Below are 10824 nucleotides of genomic sequence, written 5' to 3'. Positions count from 1 at the left end.
ACCTGAGGAGCTTCAAACCGAACGCCGGCCGTAGAATCGCCTGCCCATGTACCAAGAAGAACGGGGGTGTATTGGGATCGACTCAAGTTAGGGTGCTAGTAACGCAAACCCAGAGTGCGGATGGTAACTTCGACCCAAGCTCCGGCCCGCACCCGTAAGGCGTTCTCTTGGAGGCCATCCCCTATTAGACCATTGATCCCTTCCACTGTCACGCTGGTCTCGTGGGTAGCCTACCAGGCAATACCCCAGTTTGATTCCTCTCGTCATCACAAAATTTTCAGAATCCTTGGAGTCAGTTAGACCCGTTGCTCCGTGGGATCTATACCGGTGGAGGACACCAAATCGACAGGTTATTCCCCCAAGAACCGAACCGGGGTGTTTCCCGCTCGTCTCGAGCTTGGGTACCGTCTCCCGATCCACTTGGTGAACTTGTCGACTGCGACCGCAGGTAATGCTGGTGTCCTCCCTGTGCGACGACACTCGGCAGTGGTCCAACTTCTGGTCGAGTCCCCATTGAGCGAAGGCCACGCGTGCAGGTATTGTCATCGATTCTCGCGGCAGGGCGTTGCGCTTTTGGTGAGAAGCGCCGGCGGGGTCGCACTTCATGACCAGACCCGAGCATCCATGCCGCCGCCGGCAGAAAATCCCCGCCCGAAGGCTTTTCCCACAAGGGCCCCGCTTCCCGCGTGGTGTCCGCAAGTTCCCCGTATCTTCGCAACAATGCTTTTCCATCGTCAATGGCAATACAATCTTGGAAAATAATACTGTAGTAATGCCGCTTGTAGAGTCTCACCATTCACCACAGTTGAAGGCTTTTGAGCGCCTGATCGATCTGGCCTTGCTTCTACCGGATCCCCCGGCAGCTCTCTGCTTTGTTAGGGCACGTTTAGGAAATGGCTTGGTCCATAGGCGGCTCTAGGAGGAGGACCTTGTTCCTGTAGTGGAGGTGGAGTTTCTTCGACAGCTTTGCTGTTGCGGGCTCGCCGTCCGATCTCGCCACCTGATGGCTTCTTGGAGTGGTGGCCGACGCTTTTTTCTTTTGTTGATTCGCTGAGCCAGCTCACGTCAGAGAACACTCCGTCTCTGGGGATGGGGAGCACATGGGACCCGATGTTTGCCAAAGAATCGGCCTCCCTCATTGCTGGTTCACTCATACCGATTTAAGCTCGCCGACCCTTCAAACTTGGCTTCCACATTTTGGGTACAACTGCCTGCAGCGATCGTGTTGTCACCGACCGCGCGTCACATATAGGTTCATCGATCAGTTGTACTACCAGGTTTGAGTCTCCATAAATTTCCAGCATTGAGGTTGTCTGCACATGCCTTCGCGATCTTCATTAAGCGTTGCACTAGCCGCACCCGCACTGGGCTCCTTATTTTTGCATGGTAGGAGAAATTCATAACGTAGGTATGTATCTCATCATATCTCCCCGTGGCGATATTAGTACCACCCCCGCTCTCCGCGTCTGTGCTCCGCTTCGACCCGCTCGAAGCACATTGTCCATGACTCGGCGTGTCCAAGGGTGCTGGTGGGTTTGTGGATCGGATCCACCTGCCACGGCAAACTGGAGGATTTGGGATTTTATCGCCGCTCGACTAACGGGTTATGTCAGGCGGTGCTATTTCGATGGCCCATTGAGACACTCACCCGTGGCCTTCCTGTGGGTTAGTCATTATGTTCTTCAATGGTGCTTCACTTACGACGATATTACTGCGGTGCTCCTGTGAAATAGTGTCGTAGTTTGCGAGCCGACCTCCACACCGCGATAGCCGTCACTTTCCCGATGATGGGGGTACTTCTACTTTGCAGGCGTGAGCACTTCACGCGAGGTAGTAAACATGCCTCCGCACACCGTGAACCCTCCTGCTCTTTCTCTTCGACGACTCAAAACGCCCGCCGAAGACTCTGGGCCGTTGTCGCTATGTACATAAGCAAGTTGTTTCTTTCGCTGTGGGTATACGAGGACTCGGGGATGTCGCATGAGATTTTCTTTCAGTATTTCTGTCAAAAAGATTCCTGCGCTCATTCGGTTCACCTCTGAATTTTCTCTGACTCTTTTCATCAAGCCGTAGAAGGGCAAAGCTTTTTCCCCTGAAGGCTTGGCGATGAATCGCTCAAGCAGCTGCCACCTGTCCCAGCCAACCCGGGCCGCACTTGGTCTCAGCATTCTTTGGCGTGCTCCATGTCAGAGAATAGCTTTGATCTTCAAAGGGTTAGCCTCTATTCCTCTCTAGCCGAGATGAAAGTAGCCTCGAGTACTCTGTCCTCCCGGGCACCCCCGAAGAAGCATTTCTTTTGGATTCAACTGGATTTTGTACTGTGTCTAGGTTGTTCGAAGGCTTCCCGCCAGATCATCGAAGGGAGAGTGGTGGCGTGCTTCTGCTTTTACCACAATATCGTCGGCGTAGACTTCGTTGTTCCTCCCAATCTGCTCTCCAAGGCAAGCTTGCATGCACCGTTGGTAAGTCGCCCCCGCATTCTTCAACTCGAAGGTCATGAGACGCTGTAGCAGAAAATCGCCGGTGGGGTGGATGAACACGTGCTTAACTCCTCGGGTCTTCTTCTTGAGCTTGACCATGAGGTATACCCGGAGTATGCATCAAGGAAGCGTGAGGCGGCCTGCGAGACGCACTGTGGAGCCGACTATCTCGGTCTATACGAGGATACGCCTCCGACGGGATCGATAATTTCCATGTTCCATGCCACATTATTGATGATATCTACATGTTATATGCACATTTTATGTCATATTTATGCATTTTCTCGAACTAACCTATTAACAAGATGCCGAAGTGCCGCCTCTGTCTTCTCGCTGTTTTTGGTTTCGTAAATCCTAGTAACGAAATATTCTCTGAATCTGGACGAAATCAACGCCCGTGTTCCTATTTTGCCCTAAGCATCCGTAACACCCGAGAGTCGCCGTAGGGGGCCACACAGCCCCGGATGATAGGTCGCGCGGCCCAGCCCCCGGCCGCGCGGCCCTATGGTGTCGTCGCTCTTCGACCTTCCTCGACGCCGCCTCTTCGCTCATATAAAGGTCCCGCACCTAAAACCTCGAGACGGAAAAGCCACGTGCAGCAGAAACCTTCCAGAGCCGCCGCCATCGCGAAGCCAAGATCCGGGGACAGGAGTCTCCGTTCCGGCACGCCGCCGGACGGGAAGTGCCCCTGGAAGGCTTCTCCATCGACACCACCGCCATCTTCATCAACGCTCGTCTGTCTCCCATGAGGAGGGAGTAGTTCTCCATCGAGGCTCAGGGCTGTACCGGTAGCTATGTGGTTAATCTCTCTCCTATGTACTTCAATACAATGATCTCATGAGCTGCTTTACATGATTGAGATCCATATGATGAGCTTTGTATCGCTACTAGTTGTGTGCTACTCATGTGATGTTATTAAAGTAGTCTATTCCTCCCGCATGGTGTAAAGGTGACTAGTGTGTGCACCGTGTGGTTCTTGTCGTAGGCTATGATCATGATCTCTTGTAGATTGTGGAGTTAATTATCATTATGATAGTATTGATGTGATCTATTCCTCCTTCATAGTGTAATGTGGACAAAGTGTGTGCACTATGTTAGTTCTTGGTTTATTTTGCAATGATCTATTATGCTCTAAGGTTATTTAAATATGAACATTGAATTGTGGAGCTTGTTAACTCCGGCATTGAGGGTTCGTGTAATCCTACTGCAATGTGTTCATCATCCAACAAAAGAGTGTATGTAGCACATATGAGAAAGAGTTATTTATTATGCGATCAATGTTGAGAGTGTCCACTAGTGAAAGTATGATCCCTAGGCCTTGTTCTAAATACGCTACCATACTATCGCTCATACGTTTATACGCCACAAGCTATTACTCAGCTTGCCGATTACCACTGTCATCATACGCCATTTCATACCACACTGTCATTTCATACTATTCATCGCCGACCAGTCATCACTACTCTGCTGAACTAGTGCCCTATTAGGTGTGTTGGGGACACAAGAGACTTCTTGCTTTGTGGTTGCAGTGGTTGCATGAGAGGGATATCTTTGACCCCTTCCTCCCCCGAGTTCGATAAACCTTGGGTGATCCACTACGGAAAACTGTCGCTGCTACAAACTCTCGCTCTTGGAGGCCCAACACTGTCTACAAGAACAGAAGCACCCGTAGACATCAAGCTATTTGTCATACGGCCACCGCTGCGCATGGGAGGAAAGTAAAAGGTACTCACACTCCGGATCTCGGCTACTAAGCTATTTTCGCCGTTGTAAGTACTCGAAGCTATTTCCTTTAGATCCTGCAATTGCATCTTTTTGTTTCTTGTTTACACTAGTTAGGCATAATGGACAACAATGAGCTTCTTATTCTATTTCCTGATTTAAGACATGGATGGTTTGATGCGAAAATTAAAAAACCTATGGAACATATTAGTATGAACGCTTTGAACACCATTGTTGCTAATGATATGGAAAATTCTAAGCTTGGGGAAGCTGGCTTTAATGAGCATGATATTTTTAGTCCCCCAAGCATTGAGGAGAAAATTTTCTTTGATGATACTTTGCCTCCTATTTATGATGATTATAATGATAGTAGTCTTTTAGTACTTCCTGTTATGGAGGATAAATTTGATTATGATTACAATATGCCTCCTATATTTGATGATGAGAATAATGATGATAGCTACTTTGTTGAATTTGCTCCCACTACAACTAATAAAATTGGTTATGCTTATGTGGAGAGTAATGATACTTTTATGCATGTGAATAAGAATGCTTTATGTGATACTTATATTGTTGAGTTTGTTCATGATGCTACTGAAAATTATTATGAGAGAGGAAAATATGGTTGTAGAAATTTTCATGTTACTAAAATGCCTCTCTATGTGCTGAAATTTTTGAAGCTACACTTGTTCTATCTTCCTATGCTTGTTACTTTTTTCTTCACGAACTTGTTTATTTACAAAACTCCTATGCATAGGAAGCATGTTAGACTTAAATTTGTTTTGAATTTACCTCTTGATGCTCTCTTTTGCTTCAACTACTATTTCTTGCGAGTGCATCATTAAAACTGCTGAGCCCATCTTAATGGCTATAAAGAAAGCACTTCTTGGGACATAACCCATGTGTTTATTTTACTACAGAACTTTGTTTTATATTTGAGTCTTGGAAGTTGTTTACTACTGTAGCAACCTCTCCTTATCTTAGTTTTATGTTTTGTTGTGCCAAGTAAAGTCTTTGATAGTAAGGTTCATACTAGATTTGGATTATTGCGCGAAACAGATTTCTTGCTGTCACGAATCTGGGCCTAATTCTCTGTAGGTAACTCAGAAAACTATGCCAATTTACGTGAGTGATCCTCAGATATGTACGCAACTTTCATCCAATTTGAGCTTTTTCATCTGAGCAAGTCTGGTGCCATTTTAAAATTCGTCTTTACGGACTGTTCTGTTTTGACAGATTCTGCCTTTTATTTCGCATTGCCTCTTTCGCTATGTTGGATGGATTTCTTTGTTTCATTAATGTCCAGTAGCTTTGAGCAATGTCCAGAAGTGTTAAGAATGATTGTGTCACCTCCGAACATGTGAGTTTTTGATTATGCACTAACCCTCTAATGAGTTTGTTTCGAGTTTGGTGTGGAGAAAGTTTTCAAGGGTCAAGAGAGGAGGATGATATACTATGATCAAGAAGAGTGAAGAGTCTAAGCTTGGGGATGCCCCCGGTGGTTCATCCCTGCATATTTAAAGAGGACTCAAGCATCTAAGCTTGGGGATGCCCAAGGCATCCCCTTCTTCATCGACAAATTATCAGGTTCCTTCTCTTGAAACTATATTTTTATTCGGTCACATCTTATGTACTTTACTTGGAGCGTCTGTTTGTTTTTGTTTTTGTTTTTGTTTGAATAAATGCTTGTGTGGGAGAGAGACACGCTCCGCTGGTTCGTATGAACACATGTGTTCTTAGCTTTTATTTTTCATGGCGAAGGTTGAAACTGCTTCGTTAATTGTTATATGGTTGGAAACGGGAAATGCTACATGTAGTAATTGGTAAAATGTCTTGGATAATGTGATACTTGGCAATTGTTGTGCTCATGTTTAAGCTCTTGCATCATATACTTTGCACCTATTAATGAAGAAATACATATAGCTTGCTAAAATTTGGTTTGCATAATTGGTCTCTCTAAGGTCTAGATAATTTCTAGTAAAGAGTTTGAACAACAAGGAAGACGGTGTAGAGTCTTATAATGTTTACAATATGTCTTTTATGTGAGTTTTGCTGCACCGGTTCATCCTTGTGTTTGTTTCAAATAACCTTGCTAGCCTAAACCTTGTATCGAGAGGGAATACTTCTCATGCATCCAAAATCCTTGAGCCAACCACTATGCCATTTGTGTCCACCATACCTACCTACTACATGGTATTTCTCCGCCATTCCAAAGTAAATTGCTTGAGTGCTACCTTTAAATAATTCAAAATTTATCACCTCTTATTTGTGTCAATGTTTTATAGCTCGTGAGGAAGTATGTGGTGTTTTATCTTTCGATCTTGTCATTTACTCCGGACAGACTTTCACCAATGGACTAGTGGCTCATCCGCTTATCCAATAATTTTGCAAAAAGAGCTGGCAATGGGGTTCCCAGCCCCAATTAATTAACTTTCATTAATAATTCTCTTCACATGTTTTGCTCTGATTCATCGGTAAGCAACTTAATTTTGCAAATAGACACTCCTCCATGGTATGTGAATGTTGGAAGGCACCCGAGGATTCGGTTAGCCATGGCTTGTGTAAGCAAAAGGTTGGGAGGAGTGTCATCCATAAATAAAGAAAAACTAAACTAAAGTAAATGTGTAAACAAAAGAGAAGAGGGATGATCTACCTTGCTTGGTAGAGATAACGTCCTTCATGGGAGCCGCTCTTGAAAGTCTGGTTGATGAGGTAGTTAGAGTGCCCACTACCATTCGTTGACAACAACAAACACCTCTCAAAATTTTACTTTTATGCTCTCTTTATGTTTTCAAAACCAAAGCTCTAGCACAAATATAGCAATCAATGCTTTCCTCTTTGAAGGACCATTCTTTTACCTTTTATGTTGAGTCAGTTCACCTATCTCTCTCCACCTCAAGAAGCAAACACTTGTGTGAACTGTGCATTGATTCCTACATACTTGCCTATTGCACTTGTTATATTACTTTGCATTGACAACTATCCATGAGATATACATGTTATAAGTTGAAAGCCACCGCTGAAACTTAATCTTCCTTTGTGTTGCTTCAATACCTTTACTATGAATTTATTGCTTTATGAGTTAACTCTTATGCAAGACTTATTGATGCTTGTCTTGAAAGTACTATTCATGAAAAGTCTTTGCTTTATGATTCATTTGTTTACTCATGTCATTACCATTGTTTTGATCGCTGCATTCATTACATATGTTTACAATATTATCAAGTTTATGATGGCATGTCACTCCAGAAATTATCTTTGTTATCGTTTACCTGCTCGGGACGAGCAGAAACTAAGCTTGGAGATGCTAATACGTCTCCGACGTATCGATAATTTCTTATGTTCCATGCCACATTATTGATGATATCTACATGTTATATGCACATTTTATGTCATATTTATGCATTTTCTGGAACTAACCTATTAACAAGATGCCGAAGTGCCAGTTCCTGTTTTCTGCTGTTTTTGGTTTCAGAAATCCTAGTAACGAAATATTCTCGGAATTGGACGAAATCAACGCCCAGGTTCCTATTTTGCCCGGAAGCATCCAGAACACCCGAGAGTCGGCAGAGGGGGGCCACACAGGCCCCAGATGATAGGCCGGCGCGACCCACCCCCTAGCCGCGCGGCCCTATGGTGTCGTCGCCCCTTCGACCTTCTGACGCCGCCTCTTCGCCTATATAAAGGTCCCAGACCTAAAACCTCGAGACGGAAAAGCCACGGTACGAGAAACCTTCCAGAGCCGCCGCCATCACGAAGCCAAGATCTGGGGGACAGGAGTCTCTGTTCCGGCACGCCGCCGGGACGGGGAAGTTCCCCCGGAAGGCTTCTCCATCGACACCACCGCCATCTCCATCAACGCTGCTGTCTCCCATGAGGAGGGAGTAGTTCTCCATCGAGGCTAAGGGCTGTACCGGTAGCTATGTGGTTAATCTCTCTCCTATGTACTTCAATACAATGATCTCATGAGCTGCTTTACATGATTGAGATCCATATGATGAGCTTTGTATCGCTACTAGTTGTGTGCTACTCATGTGATGTTATTAAAGTAGTCTATTCCTCCTGCATGGTGTAAAGGTGACTAGTGTGTGCACCGTGTGGTTCTTGTCGTAGGCTATGATCATGATCTCTTGTAGATTGTGGAGTTAATTATCATTATGATAGTATTGATGTGATCTATTCCTCCTTCATAGTGTAATGTGGACAGTGTGTGCACTATGTTAGTTCTTGGTTTATTTTGCAATGATCTATTATGCTCTAAGGTTATTTAAATATGAACATTGAATTGTGGAGCTTGTTAACTCCGGCATTGAGGGTTCGTGTAATCCTACGCAATGTGTTCATCATCCAACAAAAGTGTGTATGTAGCACATATAAGAAAGAGTTATTTATTATGCGATCAATGTTGAGAGTGTCCACTAGTGAAAGTATGATCCCTAGGCCTTGTTCCTAAATATCGCTATCGCTGCTTGTTTACTTGTTTTACTCGCGTTACTATCTGCTGCGTTACTACTGCTTGTTTACTGTCCTGGGCAAACAACTTTTCTGGCGCCATTGCTACTGCTCATACTTATTCATACCACCTGTATTTCACTATCTCTTCGCCGAACTAGTGCACCTATTAGGTGTGTTGGGGACACAAGAGACTTCTTGCTTTGTGGTTGCGGGGTTGCATGAGAGGGATATCTTTGACCTCTTCCTCCCCGAGTTCGATAAACCTTGGGTGATCCACTTAAGGGAAACTTGCTCGCTTGATGTCTACGGGTGCTTCTATTCTTGTAGACAGTGTTGGGCCTCCAAGAGCGAGAGGTTTGTAGAATAGCAGCAAGTTTCCCTTAAGTGGATCACCCAAGGTTTATCGAACTCGGGGAGGAAGAGGTCAAAGATATCCCTCTCATGCAACCCCGCAACCACAAAGCAAGAAGTCTCTTGTGTCCCCAACACACCTAATAGGTGCACTAGTTCGGCGAAGAGATAGTGAAATACAGGTGGTATGAATAAGTATGAGCAGAGTAATGGCGCCGTAAAATAGCTTGCTGGCGTGTGGTTGATGGTGGTAATATGGTAGCAGTAGTAACGCAGTAAAACAAGAAACAAGCAGCGATAGCAGTATTTAGGAACAAGGCCTAGGGAATAGACTTTCACTAGTGGACACTCTCAACTTTGATCACATAACGAGAATAGATAAATGCATACTCTACACTCTTGTTGGATGATGAACACATTGCGTAGGATTACACGAACCCTCAATGCCGAAGTTAACAAGCTCCACAATTCAATGTTCATATTTAAATAACCTTAGAGTGCATGAAAGATCAACACGACTAAACCAAGTACTAACACAAGCATGCACACTCGTCACCTTCACACTATGTAGGAGGAATAGATCACATCAATACTATCATAGCAATAGTTAACTTCACAATCTACAAGAGATCATGATCATAGCATACGCCAAGTACTAACACGGATGCACACACTCGTCACCATTACACCGTGCGAGGAGGAATAAAACTACTTTAATAACATCACTAGAGTAGCACATAGATAAATTGTGATACAAAACACATTGCAATCATAAAGAGATATAAATAAGCACTTCACTATGCCATTCATAACAAGCGAATAAGTATTCTCGTGAAATATAGCCTAAGAGACCCACACGGTGCACACACTTGTCACCTTTACACACGTGGGACAAGGAGTCTCCGGAGATCACATAAGTAAAATTCACTTGACTAGCATAACGACATCTAGATTACAAACATCATCATATGAATCTCAATCATGTAAGGCAGCTCATGAGATTATTGTATTGAAGTACATAGGAGAGAGATGAACCACATAGCTATCGGTACAGCCCCGAGCCTCGATGGAGAACTACTCCCTCCTCATGGGAGACAGCAGCGTTGATGAAGATGGCGGTGGTGTTGATGGAGAAGCCTTCCGGGGCACTTCCCCGCCCGGCGGCGTGCCGGAACAGAGACTCCTGTCCCCCAGATCTTGGCTTCGCGATGGCGGCGGCTCTGGAAGGTTTCTCGTGTCGTGGTTTTTCCGTCTCGAGGTTTTAGGTCAGGGACCTTTTTATAGGCGAAGAGGCGGAGTCGGAGGGGCGACGAGGCGGCGACACCATAGGGGGGCGCGGGCCACCCCCAGGCCGCGCCGGCCTATGGTCTGGTGGGCCTGTGCCCCCTCTCTGGCGGTTCTCGTGTGTTCTGGATGCTTCCGGGCAAAATAGGAACCCGGGCGTTGATTTCGTCCAATTCCGAGAATATTTCGTTACTAGGATTTATGAAACCAAAAACAGCGAGAAAACAGAACCGGCACTTCGGCATCTTGTTAATAGGTTAGTTCCGGAAAATGCATAAATATGACATAAAATGTGCATATAACATGTAGATATCATCAATAATGTGGCATGGAACATAAGAAATTATCGATACGTCGGAGACGTATCGCATCCCCAAGCTTAGTTCTCGCTCGTCCCGAGCAGGTAAACGATAACAAAGATAATTTCTGGAGTGACATGCCATCATAACCTTGATCATACTATTGTAAGCATATGTAATGAATGCAGCGATCAAAACAATGGTAATGACATGAGTAAACAACTGAATCATAA

The sequence above is a fragment of the Lolium rigidum genome, chromosome 7 (genome assembly GCF_022539505.1).
Source record: "Lolium rigidum isolate FL_2022 chromosome 7, APGP_CSIRO_Lrig_0.1, whole genome shotgun sequence".
NCBI lineage: Eukaryota > Viridiplantae > Streptophyta > Magnoliopsida > Poales > Poaceae > Lolium > Lolium rigidum.
Note: the sequence above shows the minus strand (reverse complement) of the source record.